The 13,562-nt window shown below is 42.0% G+C and overlaps 1 pseudogene; it reads left to right on the forward strand.

The window, feature by feature from the left end:
* The first annotated feature begins 8,370 nt into the window (after nt 1–8,370).
* LOC108297989 lies at nt 8,371–9,484 on the forward strand (annotated as a pseudogene).
* The last annotated feature ends 4,078 nt before the right edge of the window (nt 9,485–13,562 follow it).

A 13,562-nucleotide genomic window follows, 5' to 3' on the forward strand; every position in this document is an offset into this window, starting at 1 on the left:
TGAATTATGTTGTGACTGAGTGTGATTGAGAAGTATGCCAATTAATGCACTCAAGAGTCAAGATGTGAGAAGTTTCAACTGTGTTTAAAATATTTAAACCAGGCTACTTTCTTAGCTAAATGACTGAATGTAGGCATTGGGGTAAGGGAATAAGTTACACACAGAGAGAGGACACTAAATGAGTAATTAATGTATGTTTAGTTTCACTGAGACTGATGGGGAGCACATAGCTTAAAAGTCCTCTTGGCTGGTGGTCCTGCTGTTGTGTTTAAGTGTCTGATGAAGCCATGTGGAACGTGGCATCCCTAAATTCTAATTTTCTGGAATACTTTGATTTGTAAGCCTGAATGCACTGCTAATATACTTGCATTATAGTGGGGGTGTGTGAGGGGGGCAGGTTTGCAAACTGGAAATTTGTCTAAAAACTAGAATAAACAAGAACTATTTTGAATAAGGTTCCACTCACCTTAGAAGACTGAAAGAGTTAATGAAGAACGTCATACACTCAAATACAAGTGCTTCTCAGCTTTCCAACCCATCCCATTGGGTTAGATGGCTGGCTAGACAGGGCTGGAGTTGAGTTTCCCCTCCCTGTGGTTGGCCAGGCTTTGGTGAAACCCAAGTTGGTTAGGCTCTGATAAAATAGTTGCCTCCCAGAGTAGCCCTTGGTTAGGGAAGGACTCTGCTTAATTTTTATCCAGAACTAACCCCCTATCTTTGGCATTCTGCTGAATTCAGGATTCAGTTTAATATGTCGCTATGCACGATGTCTGGATCATAATCCGCCTAGTGGAAGAACAGATTTGGTTATGGATACCTCAGAAGTCCAAGTCTCTATGTTAAACAAACAGTGCAAGAACCAATTTAATGCCTTTCAAAATTTCTTTCTGACTTGCTGTTGGAATTGCAGTTTTGATTTGGTGAGTAGGCCCATAGAATTAATTGAACATTCTTGGAAATATCTTCTGATTCAAATGAAGAAATAGGATAATCCTGGGTGTTTCCTGGGGTGTTGGGTTTGGGGAGCTGCGCCAGGGCCAGTCACATTGTGAGATGCCCCTCTCAGTCCTGACTTTCCCTCCTTCTTAACCAATATTTCAATCCTGTTAAGCCCCTTAAGGTGACCAACGGAGTTAAAAGGAAGGTAGGTGAGAGAGAAAAAGAAAAGACAGCCCTACTGCTTGACCTTGTGATGGGGGCTGTGGAAGGAGGTGTTAGAAACTCATTTGTATATGAACCTGAGTTCTGTTTCCTTTCTCCTATAAAGCCCAATTGACCACAGCCATCTTTTTGAGTCCCACTCAGCGGATGCCCTACTCCCATTACCACACAGCTCCCTCAAAGTGAACAGCAGCTCTGGGTTCAGTCATTCCCATGGGCTTCTCTCTCCGCTAGATTCCTCGGCTTCTTTCTCCACTTCTGATTTTAAAAGATCTTTTGTTTCATCTTTTTTCCCCTTGTTCAAAAAAGAAATGGACAGAGATTCTTTTTTGCCTTCTACCTTGCTTCCATTTTTTTTTCTTAAAGGAAAATTCTTGGGCCTATGATAGGAAAAAGTCATGCTCCAAACATGCATATCTCATAGTAGCCCAAATTTTGTCTGGATGCTGTGCTTGGGATGAGTTTAGGTAAATCAGTTATGGTGCGTATGCCTGAATGTCACCACTTCAATCTTCTGTGTCCCTTGATTGTGAAATCAAGAGTGTGTGTACGAGGCATCTTTTGTATTCCCAGAATCGAAAACACCGGCATTTAAATGTTAGGAATTCACACATTCACCTTAAGATCTATCCTTTGTCTGGCAGTGGTGGCTCAGACCTGTAATTCCAGCAGTTTGGGAGGCTGAGGTAGGAATAGTGTTTGAGGCCAGGAGTTTGAGACCAGCCTGGGTAACAAAGTGAGACCCAGTCTTTACAAAAACATAATTTTGAAAATATTTACCCTTTGTATGGGGGGATCTAGCCCATTGGTGTGTAGTTGCAGTCAGGGTCCATGCCCCACAGTTCTGTGCTGATATCTGAGAAGGAGCAAGTGTGATATTGATTGAGGCAAACCAAAAGTTACATATTTCAAAATGAGTACTAATTGCATCATAGTACGCAAGCCTGTAGCCTGCTTTCTTAAAAATGTTAATTTAACACAAGCACAGAACTGGCTTTTGCACTTGGGTTGTACTGTTGGTTGGCTGACTTTGCTTTGCAAAAAGATTGGGGGAAATCTTTTTGAGTCTAAGTCTCTCTTTTGAAACTTAGACTGAGTGGAAACTATTATCTGCAGCAGTATCTTTGACTATTTCCTCTGCCCCATGCATTAATTCTTCTGGAACCTGGAAGAACTAGATATGCATTAAAAATACTATATATGTCAGCGGGGCACAATGACTCACGTTCAAGTGATCCCGAGAGGGTGGATCTCTTGAGCCCAGGAGTTCGAGACCAGCCTGGGCAACATGGTGTTACCCCATCTCCACTAAAAGTACAAAAATCAACTGGGCACGGTGGCACATGCCTGTACTCCCAGCTACAAGGAAGGCTGACGTGGGAGGATCCCTTGAGCCTGGGAGGTGAAAGTTGCAGTGAGGTGAGATAGGGCCACTGCACTCCAGGCTGGATGACAGAGTGAAACCCCGTCTCAAAAAAAAAAAAAAAAGAAAAAAGTATATACATGTCTCTTGAAGAGTCCATCAATTATAGGAAAGGGTTTTCACTATTCCTTTCCTGAGCATGAAAAAACTGTTCTATTAGTGTGTGTCAAATTGAATGTTGGTGTTGACTGCAGGATTTCTGTAGAGTTGTTGTCTGGCTTTCAATCTCAATTTAGCAAAAGCATGTGCTCAACTGTGGACACAGGTTAGAAGAGGTCAGAACTCAGTCTAATGGTGACCTGTGGCTTAGATCCTATAGTTCTGTTTTTGAGGGTACTTACAGCATTGAGGAAGTCGACGTTTAAAAAGGACAGGTGGTAACATTGGGAAATAATAAATGTTGGTTTCAAAAGTATCTGGTGAGGATGGCAATGGGCATGCACAGGTGCATTCCTAGATGTTCCCCGCTCCTGCTAGATGCTGGAGCCTCTGGGTAGTAATAACCTCCTCTCTGTATGGAAGTCCTACATTACATGCAACTGCTTTGCTGACGTTTCATATCCGCAACTGTGAAGGTTGCAGAGTGAAATAGTGGACAATACAGCAAAAAAAGCATGCTTTCCTAAGAAAACAGAGCCTCACTTTATACGAGGAACATGTAAGTGCTATGAAACTGGACTTTGATTTAACCCCCATGAGAGGAAATTCTGATGGAATCATGGCACTTATCTTAGCAATCACTTCATAGTGTAACCTTGGGGCTCCCAATTAAGCACTTTTAATAGCAAACAAGAAGTCTTGCATTGCTAGAGATGGCTCAAAAACAAAGGCTGTATTGAGAAGAACTTAATGCTTTTTTAAAAGTGGGCCTGGCCTCCTTCACCCTCCCATTGTTCTTTTCTTTGTTTTCTACTCTGGCAGTTGCACAGGAAGAAGACAGCATGAACAAATGGCCGCCTTTTCCAGTGAATCATGAGTCTGGATCACTGCTCAGGGGACCATCTCCTTGCTTCGAGTGCCAGTAACCCAAAGTCTCCCTTTCTATTTTTAATTAGCTGGAATTGGGGATCTCTTATGGATGAAGAGAGCAACAAAATACATTGGACCGCGTGATTGTCTGTTTTGAGTTGGAGAATATGTAGTAATATGCCTTCTGGGCTGGGGATGGGGGAGAAAGGGAGAACAGCCTCATTCTGGCTTTGGTGGAGTCTCCCCTCATGACTCTTCTGAAGCAGCAGGACCTTTGGGCCACAATGGCTCTTATTCCCCTGTGCCCCCCCAAAAAGTGAGGGCAGTGGACAGAATTTGGAGCATGCTGGATGAATGTGTACCTGCCACCTTCCTATAAATATTGAGTAGCCGCTTAGGAAGCTTCCCCTAGAGTCCAAAGTTGGGCCTGAATGTTCCTATTAGAACAGATGGAGCTCTACTCTGTCTGAAAACACAGTTCTCTCACTAGGGACTCACCCACCTCATCTTTCATATGTGTGTGGTCCCAAAGGGTAAGAGTGAGGATGGAGTGATGGAGAGCAGAGGAGAAAACGTGTGGATCAGTAAACACATCACGAGTACCTGGAGGACTTCTGTGAAGTGCAGGGTCTGTTCATGCTGACTCGGGGAGGTCACCTCATGAAAAGAGGCCTCCTCACCATTCTGTTTCAATGTCATTCCCTTAGAAATACGCATCCATGCATTATTAACCCCATTTGACACACACACACACACACACACACACACACACTCTCTCTCTCTCTCTCTCTCTCTCTCTCTCACACACACACACACACACACACACACACACACACACAAATGGGGCACTGACTTTGTGTATTCAATTTATTTAGCAGGCATTTGGTGAACTGCTCTTGACGTTGTACCCTGCACAATTAGAATCTGCCAGAAAAACAGTTTGGAAACTGTCATGAAGACCGTACCTTAGAGAAGGGGGACTACAAAATGACAGCTGATGACAGGGGATCATTCCAGGCCAGATGGGGCCAGGCCAAAGGAAGACAGGAGCAGAGAAGGCGCGGTTGGCATCAGCACTCCGGGCAGTGGTGGCTCCAGAAAAACCAATCTCCAATAGGGCTCTGATGAAGGATGACATGACAGGGCCCATCCAAGATTATTCCTACCCTGTGGCCCAGGGGGACAGGGCCGCTGCCATGTTATTTCTGAATATTAATTAATGCCCCCTGACAGCTCTTCTACTTTTACTTTTACTTTTTTTAACCACCTCTTTTTAAAGCAAAACTTCAGTCAGAGGTTTTACAAAGGGAACAGTTTAGTATATTGAGCAATTAATATCATAAGAAAAACAACCCACAACACATAACTCTGTGCTACTGACATTTTAAACTCTACCCAGAGAAGCTATTTCCTTATTGGTAATCTATTTCAGGAAAGTTAATGCTGTATCCCCTGCCCTGCAGTTCTGTTTTGGACTATGCTTATAGCTTTGTCTCTTTCCTCCCATTTTTAATATTCTCTAAGGGTGTTTTCCCAGCTCCTGGATATGAGTCTTGTGGACACATGTCACTCAGTACCTGCTGTTAACGCTGTGCTTGGTATTAGGATGAAGAAATGTCTGTATCCTGACAGTGGACCAAACGGGTGTCCAGCTGCCTCTACTGCCTCTTCATTAGGTATAGTGTCATCCTGGTTGGGGGATTAGTTCAGCAAGTTATAAGATGGGCACCATTTAAAGTTATACAGAGAAGAATGCCCCTACCCCATGTGAAGAGCGCATCTTCAGTCTGAAGTAACTAAATCAATAGGAATAGGCTAGATTTTTAATCAGGTTTCCTCAAGGATGTCTAAGGGGTCATTCATCCTCTGAAAACTCTTGAGAGTGAACAAGATGGCCTGAAAAAAAGGCCTTGTTATAGGGGACCCAGAGAGTTTGTGGCTTATCTAGCTCGACAAAAGAGTCCTGATACTGTGACTATCAACTTGCTATTTTAGCTGCAGAGTTGAGGAAAATTGGGCCAAACTAGGTCTAAATTCACTAAAAGTCACCTGCACCAGTTCTGCAGCTCCTTTCCATCACTGCACTCACAAAAACTGCAGAGCGAGGCTCATATCCTCATCCTGGATTTTATTTTGTTTTGGAAAATTCTCTTAATAAAACTTAACTCATGTTAGTAATCTTTAGATCCCATGACCTACAAACTAATCATCACTGCCTGAGAAAGTGAAAAAGTATTTCAAATTAGCACAGGTAAGAATTTGGTCTAAATTGAGCATGCCCCTCTCCCACCAAACAAATTTCATAAACGCACCTTTTTAGACAGTCCTACCAAAAAAATTCCTTAGTTGTTACAAATTCCTCAAGAGAATATTCCCTTATAAAGTTCAATTTGTGCCATATCTTCACGGTATATATTTGAGTGTAGCAATTCTTCAACCTTTTCACCCTTCTCAGGTGAGTGGAACCTTATTCAAAATTGTTCGTCTCTGTTCCAATTTTTTACACAAATTTTCAGTTTGCAAATATGTTTCCCCCTCACCCCTATTGTAATGTGAGTATATTAGCAGTGTTTTCATATTGACACATAGAAGTATTCCAGAATATTAAAATTTAGGGCTGCCACTTTCTACATGGCGTCATCAGACACTTTAAAACCACAGCAGGACCACCAGGCACTTGGACTTTTAAGCTCTCTCTTTCCCATCAGTCTCAGTGAAACTAAACATACATTAATCACTCATATACTGTTCTCTCTGTGTGTGACTTATTCGGTTACCTCAATGCCTGAATATTTATACAATCACTCGCTGATCTAAGAACTTAGCCTGGTTTAAATATTTTAAATACAGTTGAACCTTCTCACATCCTATCACTTTGGTGCATTAATTTGCATACTTCTAAGTCAGACACAGTCCTAACATAACTCCTTACAGAAGAAGTGTTCTCTAAAGGATACCATTGTTAGAGGGAATCAAACTTTGTTTATTCTTAATTTTGTACAGGAAATAGAAGTAGCAGTTTGGGTATGTTTAGTTTTATTTTTCTATTAGAAATCATATTCCCTCTGGTAATGGGAAATTTCCATAAGCTGGGTTGTTTTTTTTTTTTAAATATCATTTGTCACCCCCTAAAGTTCAGAACTCACTTCGGAAACATAGAAAAGGCAACAAAACAGGCCAATTTGAGAATGTGTAGGACAAAGATATCCAAGGACTGAAGTGGCTACTCGGGCCAATTACTTTGATCAATTGCTTTCATCAGGCTTACTGGCTTCCACTTTGGCTTCACTCACATCCATGCATATTGTAAGCTCCTTTCTGCAGAAGAAAACCACAAAAGTTCAGTATTTGAGCTATTTCAGACTTGTGGATGAAATGAAATACACCTGTGAACATTTCATACTTGTTTGAAAATGTCTATCCTCCCAACCTCTCCCGCATATTTTCCTGTGATGCCTAGCCCCTGGATTGCCTTGGGGATGACTGTCCTTGGTGTGCAGAATTTAAGAGAGCGCTAAGACACTCACGAGTCAAGATCTCTCTCTCTCTCTCTCTCTCTCTCTCTCATTTTAGAGACAAGTTCTAGCTCTTTTGTCGGGGCTGGAGCGAGTTGGCACGATCAAGGTTCACTGTACTCACGAACACCTGGGCTGAAGCGATCCTTCGGAGTGTTGTGTTATAACCGAGCGAGTTTAAACAGAAGCGCCATGCACTGAGTTTGTTGAGAGTCCACCTTTATGCCGGCGCCTGAGAGTCAGCTAGTGCTCAAACCTCTCCGCCAAGAACAAAGCGCGGTCCACATTTTTACACCCGTTTAGGGTCAGGGGGCAATAAGCAGATTATTACAGAAGCAGAAGGAGCAGGTTAGGGGAGAAGGGGGTCCTAACAAAAAGTTCTACTTAAAATTGTTTTTTTACTCAGGATGTGGAGTTGCAGTTACAGAGTTACAGACACAGGATGTACAGGGCCGGTGGGCCCTGTTTCTCAGAAAATTGGTTAAAAAGATTCCAGGTGTCTCAGTCCACAAGCTTTCGGAACAGAATGCCCTACATAACTCAGGGTAGGCAAACAGCTCAGGGTGAGCAAAATGGAGTTGGCAGGATTGTTTAAAATGAATACATGATAGCCAAGCTCAAGCTAGGGTATTTCAGGAGTAGCTGGGACTACAGGTGTGTGCCACCAGGCCTGTCTAATTTTTACAATTTTTCTGTAGCAATAGAGTGTCACTATATTGCTCAGGCTGGTCTGGACTGCCTGGATTCAAGTGATCCTCCTGCCTCAGGCTCCCAAGGTGCTGGAATTACAGGCGTGAACCACTGAACCAGCCAGAAGATTGTTAATTTTTAAGTCATTATTTTAAAAATCAAGTCGAATGAAAAATATCAACAAGAACCAAAATATTCAAATGTTCAATAAAGGCAAGATCCAACCCTGTATGACTCATCTCCTCACCTCGATGTCAATCGCGATTCCAATAAAACATTTACAAAAACAGGAATCTGAGTAAAGTTTCCTGGCTCGATTCGTTTCTATATTGTGGGAAAAATACCTTAATGTCCAGAAGTCCCCACCCCACAGCTCAAGAGCAGACCTACTCAAGTGGCCTTGGACCCCCGACAAAGCTTTCGACTCTGGAGGGGAGGGAAAGAGACTGGGGCAGAGCCAAAAGCGTCCCAGGAGGAGCCCTAGCGTCCTGGGAACTGGGCACGTCCAGAGCAAGCTGCTTACCCAGCGAACGCGTCGGGATAGTGAGAGCGTTGGAGAATGCTGTCTAGCTCCTTCAAGTGCAACCCGCTGAACCCACTGGTGCCAAAGAGATGCTGCTGATTTTGGGGTTGCGGACTGTCCGCAGAAGAGTCATGGGCCGACTTCTGGTCGCCACCACCGCTCTTCTAGTTCTACTCGAAAATGGGGTCCGCAGCTCCCGCGCAGTCGTAACTTTCTTCTTCTGCTACTGCTCCCTGCTCGGGTTCCGAATGTATTTTCTTACCGTCTTCTCCCGCTGCAATCACCGAGGTCCCTATAGCCTTCGCATCTGGAAAGAAGGAAAGGCAAAGAGGAAGGAAGAAACATCGCAAAAGACAGAAGAGAGGAGAGAGAGAGAGGACGGGGGGGGGCGGGGGAGAGAGAGAGAATATTAGGGCACTTGGTGCTGACACAGGGCGTCCTAAACTGGTGGCGGCCACCTCTGACGGAGGCCCCAGAGCGACTGCAACAAAAGGAGCCTGAGTACACTCGGGTGAGAGGCTCCCTCCCTCCCTCCCTCCCTAATAATGCAAGAACTGTGGTCCCCAGCCCGGTGGAGGCAGCAGAGGCGAGCGATCCCGCGGCGGCCCGTAACTGACTGGCCGAGGGCCCCCAGCAGGAGGAGGAGAAAGGCGAGCAGGTGCGGCTGCTGTCTTCGTCCCCAACCGACCGCCAGCTGCAGCTTAAGAAGCCCTTCAGGCAGGGAGGTTGAATCCGGGGAGCATCGGACATTACGATATGCCCGATCTGAATCCGAGCTACAAATGCCGGATATCATGAGACTGATCACCAAAGATCTCTCCGAACCCTACTTCGTTTATACCTATAGATATTTTATCCACAACTGGCCACAACTGTGCTTCTTGGCCATGGTAAGGGAAGAAGTGTGTAGGGTGCCATGGTTTGCAAGTTGGATATGCACAAAAAGATGTTCCGCCGAGGTTATATAGCCATGTTAGCCATGGATTCCAAATACAGGAGAAAGGGCCTTGGTACTAACTTGGTTAAGAAAGCCATATACGCCATGGTTGAGGGAGACTGATGAGATTGTTTTGGAAACCTAAATAACAAATAAGTCCGCATTGAAACTTTATGAAAATTCTTGGTTTTGTTCGAGATGAGAGGCTGTTCAGATACTATTTAAATGGAGTTGATGCTCTGAGACTTAAACCGTGGCTGCGTTGAGAAACTGACATCAAAGAACAACTATCAACCACACAGAATCGACCTCTGCAGACAATGCAATTTGTACAGAATTGCTTTGCAGGTGGGTTTAGTAATTTCCATACAGCTCTTATCTGTCAGTGTCTCGTTGAGTGTTGCACAATATTTGTTGCAGTTTGGAATGGTGCATGTGTTCTGAATTAAAAGATTGCTTTAAACTTCAGGAGTTCTTTTGGTACTAACAAGATGTGCCAGTTGAGGGCCGGGCACGGTGGCTCACGCCTGTAGTTCCAGCACTTTGGAAAGCTAAGGCAGGTGGATCGCCTGAAATCAGGAATTCGAGACCAGCCTGACCAACATGGTGAAACCCTGTCTCTACTTAATATACAAAAATTAGCCGGGTGTGGTGGTGGGCGCCTGTAATCCCAGCTACTTGGTAGGCTGAGGCAAGAGAATCCCTTGAACCCAGGAGGCAGAGGTTGCAGAGAGCCGAAATCCTGCCATTGCACGCCAGCCTAGGCAACAAGAGACAGACTCCATCTCAAAAAAAAAAAAAAAAGATGTGCCAGTTGATATCCAAGATTTATGTGTTCATTTGCAAAGTCGTCTGACAATGTTATTTACACAGCGATCATTTTATCACAGAACCAGTAAGTGAAACATACTGACACACAAAACCTAGTGTGCCCTGGTTTTCTGAAGGGGCTCAGAAAAATGCTTCAGTCTTAGGTTTTATTTTTTCAATATTAAATTTTCCATTCTTGAATATTGGTACCTCAGTGATTAGTGAATGAAAAAAACATAGGGTGGGCTATGTCTTACAATGAGTAAAGGCAACGATTAAATTTTGTCTGCCAGTGCCTGTGTAGATAAGTATATTTGTCTTCATCTCTAGTTTTTGAATGCATGCTATCTTTTCCTTTTCTTCAAGGCCTTTGCAAGCAAACTTTTGTTTTTATTTAAATTTTAAATTTGATAATAAATTATTTCAGATTTTTATAATTTGGATACTTTTCTTTCAGGTGAATGACAGAATGGTTTACTTTAGAAGTCAATTTTTCCTTACAGTAACAAGTTGAATCTACTTGGAAAATTGAGAAATGGCTCAAAAGAGATAAGAAAAGTTCATGGAGCTGGGCATTGCTGGGTCTTAGATGCATTTTTTCTTTTGAGAGTAAGGGAAGTTTTGGAAAAGAATAGAAAATTAGTGTAAATTGATATGATTTTATTTAATCAAAATTACTGCTGATCAAAATTACTGTTGTGATGTGACAAACACTTTTTTTTTTTTTTCCCGGAGGAGTTTTGCTCTTGTTGCCCAGGCTGCAGTGCAATGGCACAATCTCGGCTCACCGCAACCTCTGCCTCCTGGGTTCAAGCGATCCTCCTGTCTCAGCCTCTGATTCTCCTGCCTCAGCCTCTGGAGTAGCTGAGATTACAGGCATGCGCCACCACGCTGGCTAATTACGTATTTTTATTAGAGACGAGGTTTCACCATATTGGTCAGGCTGGTCTTGAACTGCGATCTCAGGTGATCCACCCACCTCGGCCTCCCAAAGTGCTGGGATTACAAGCAGGTGTGAGCCACTGCATCCAGATAAGAACAGCTTTTACAAAGTAGCTACATTTGTTTTTCCCATTTGATTTGAATTCACTTTGCTTTTATTATTTAAAATGCTTCACTTTAGGTTCTTGCTCTTGGAAATAAATTTCAAGGTGCATTGTATCCATTTTAAGCTGATTTATTTTATTTTCACTTGTATTAGCAAATTCTTGGTGGAGCTTTGCTTTTCTTCTTCCAGAAAAACAAAAGGGGGAAATGAAAATCTTTCTGGGAATGAGCTCTATGATTTTTCTTAACCGCCACCATATTTATTAGTTGCATTGTGTTTTGGCCAATCAGTGCAATGTAACAAATTTTAAAGTTAATTGCTTTCAGCAGAATCAGTAAAGCTGTAATAGATAATTTATTTAACTGGAAAACCTAGTAGGTACCCATAAGAAAAAAGATTCATTCCCTGTGAAAAATGTTTGTAGGAATCTGTTGTTGTTGTTGCTGTTGTTGTTATTTGAATATGCTCTATGACTGCTCTAGGGTTTGGTTTGGAATATATTTTGTGGCTCTAATTACTGTATTTAAAAAAACCCTACCTCCACTAACAGTTGGTAAAGGCCCATTTTTAGGAAAGTTTGTTGCTTTTTTTTTATTTTTTAAAGGAAAGCTGCTCTTTGCTCAGTATAGTGTTTTGAAAGTGAACATGGTAAAAAATACCTTAAAAATAAAGATACACAATTTATATTTGAAAATAAAAACTTTCTGCTGGTGAGATTATTTATAGTTTCTTATTTTTAAAGGAAACTTTCAATTTTATATTGCTCTTGAAGGTCTAATGGGCAGAAAACCTATTATAATAAAAATATGGTAACCACACAGCACTCAGCTTTTCAGTATGTTTTTGGTCAAACTTCATTTAGACACTAGCATTTAGAAGAACACCAGCCACAGTGATGCTTCTGTTATTTATTATGAAGGAAATTGAACTAAAACATATTTATGTCATCAAATTTTATTTCACCCCTTTATATTTGACTTGCTGATTGATATATAATGGTTGATGAACATATATTTGCTTGAATCACTAATGGGGATGGTTGTAAAGTAGGTAGATGGTAGGTCATTCGTTCAACCACTTTTGTGTTTTTGCCAGATTGTCAATGAAACCATACACTGACTTTTTTCTCCAAAATTGCCGAATTGACTGAAGTGATTGACTGGGTGTTTGTAAACATGACGTTAACTGTGTTTCTAAAAAGTCAGATGGTTGCCATACTGTCTGGTGTATGTTGAATGTCAGTATATGCCTTATGTCTTTAATTGAGTATGCAAATTTTTTTACTTAAGTAGATTAAAATTTTAACCTCTAGCATGATAAGCCAGCACCAACACTGAAAGATTACATTCAGTTTCAAGTAGCATCAAACATTACTTTTTGATAATAGGTTTTTCTTTTTCTTTTTCTTTTTTTGAGACGGAGTTTCACTCTCGTTACCCAGGCTGAAGTGCAATGGCGCGATCTCGGCTCACCGCAACCTCCGCCTCCTGGGTTCAGGCAATTCTCCTGCCTCAGCCTCCTGAGTAGCTGGGATTACAGGCACGCGCCACCATGCCCAGCTAATTTTTTGTATTTTTAGTAGAGACGGGGCTTCACCATGTTGACCAGGATGGTCTCTATCTCTTGACCTCGTGATCCACCCGCCTCGGCCTCCCAATTATTTTTCTTATATAAGCTTAAAACAATTCTATTTGAAATTCATAGCATGGGTTCACTTGGCTAAAACTGAGCAAAATTGGTACAACTTTCTTGCTTGAGGCAAATTTGAGACCAGCCTGGGCAACATAGCAATACCTCACTTCTTAAAAAAGAAGTATCCAGGTGTGGTGACTGAGGCAGGAGAACAGCATGAGCCTAGGAGTTGGAGGCTGCATGACTATGATCAATCCACTGTGCTCCAGCCTGGATGACAGTCTGAGACCCTCTCTCAGAAACAAAGTAAAATAAAGAAAAGTGAAGAGAAAACTTTCCAATATGACAATAGAAATTTCCTAAACTGAAAAGCAAAGAGAAAAAATAATGAAAGAAAAACCAAACAAAATATCAAGGAACTGTGGATAATTACCAAGGTGTAACATGTGCATAATGGGAGAAGAGAGAAAGAAATGAAAGACATAATTAATGTAATAACGGCACAGAATTTTCCAAAGTTAATGTCTGAGACCAAACCACAGACCCAAGAAGGCCTAATAACATCCAACAAGATAAATACCAAAAAAATCTACATTTAAGCATATCATATTCAAACTTCAGAAAATCAAAGACAAAGAGAACTCCTGAAAGAAGACAGATGAAAACAATACCTTACCTACAGAGGAACAAGAAGAGGTGTTCAAAGAAAAACAACAACCTAGAATTCTGCATCCAGTGAAATTACCCTTCAAGAGAAGGAGAAATATACACTTACTCAGACAAACAAAATTGGGAGAAATTGTCACCAGTATAACTACCTGGCAATAAATGTTAAAAGTTTTTCAAAGAATAGA

This window comes from Cebus imitator, unplaced genomic scaffold (genome assembly GCF_001604975.1).
Source record: "Cebus imitator isolate Cc_AM_T3 unplaced genomic scaffold, Cebus_imitator-1.0 Scaffold867, whole genome shotgun sequence".
Taxonomy (NCBI): domain Eukaryota; kingdom Metazoa; phylum Chordata; class Mammalia; order Primates; family Cebidae; genus Cebus; species Cebus imitator.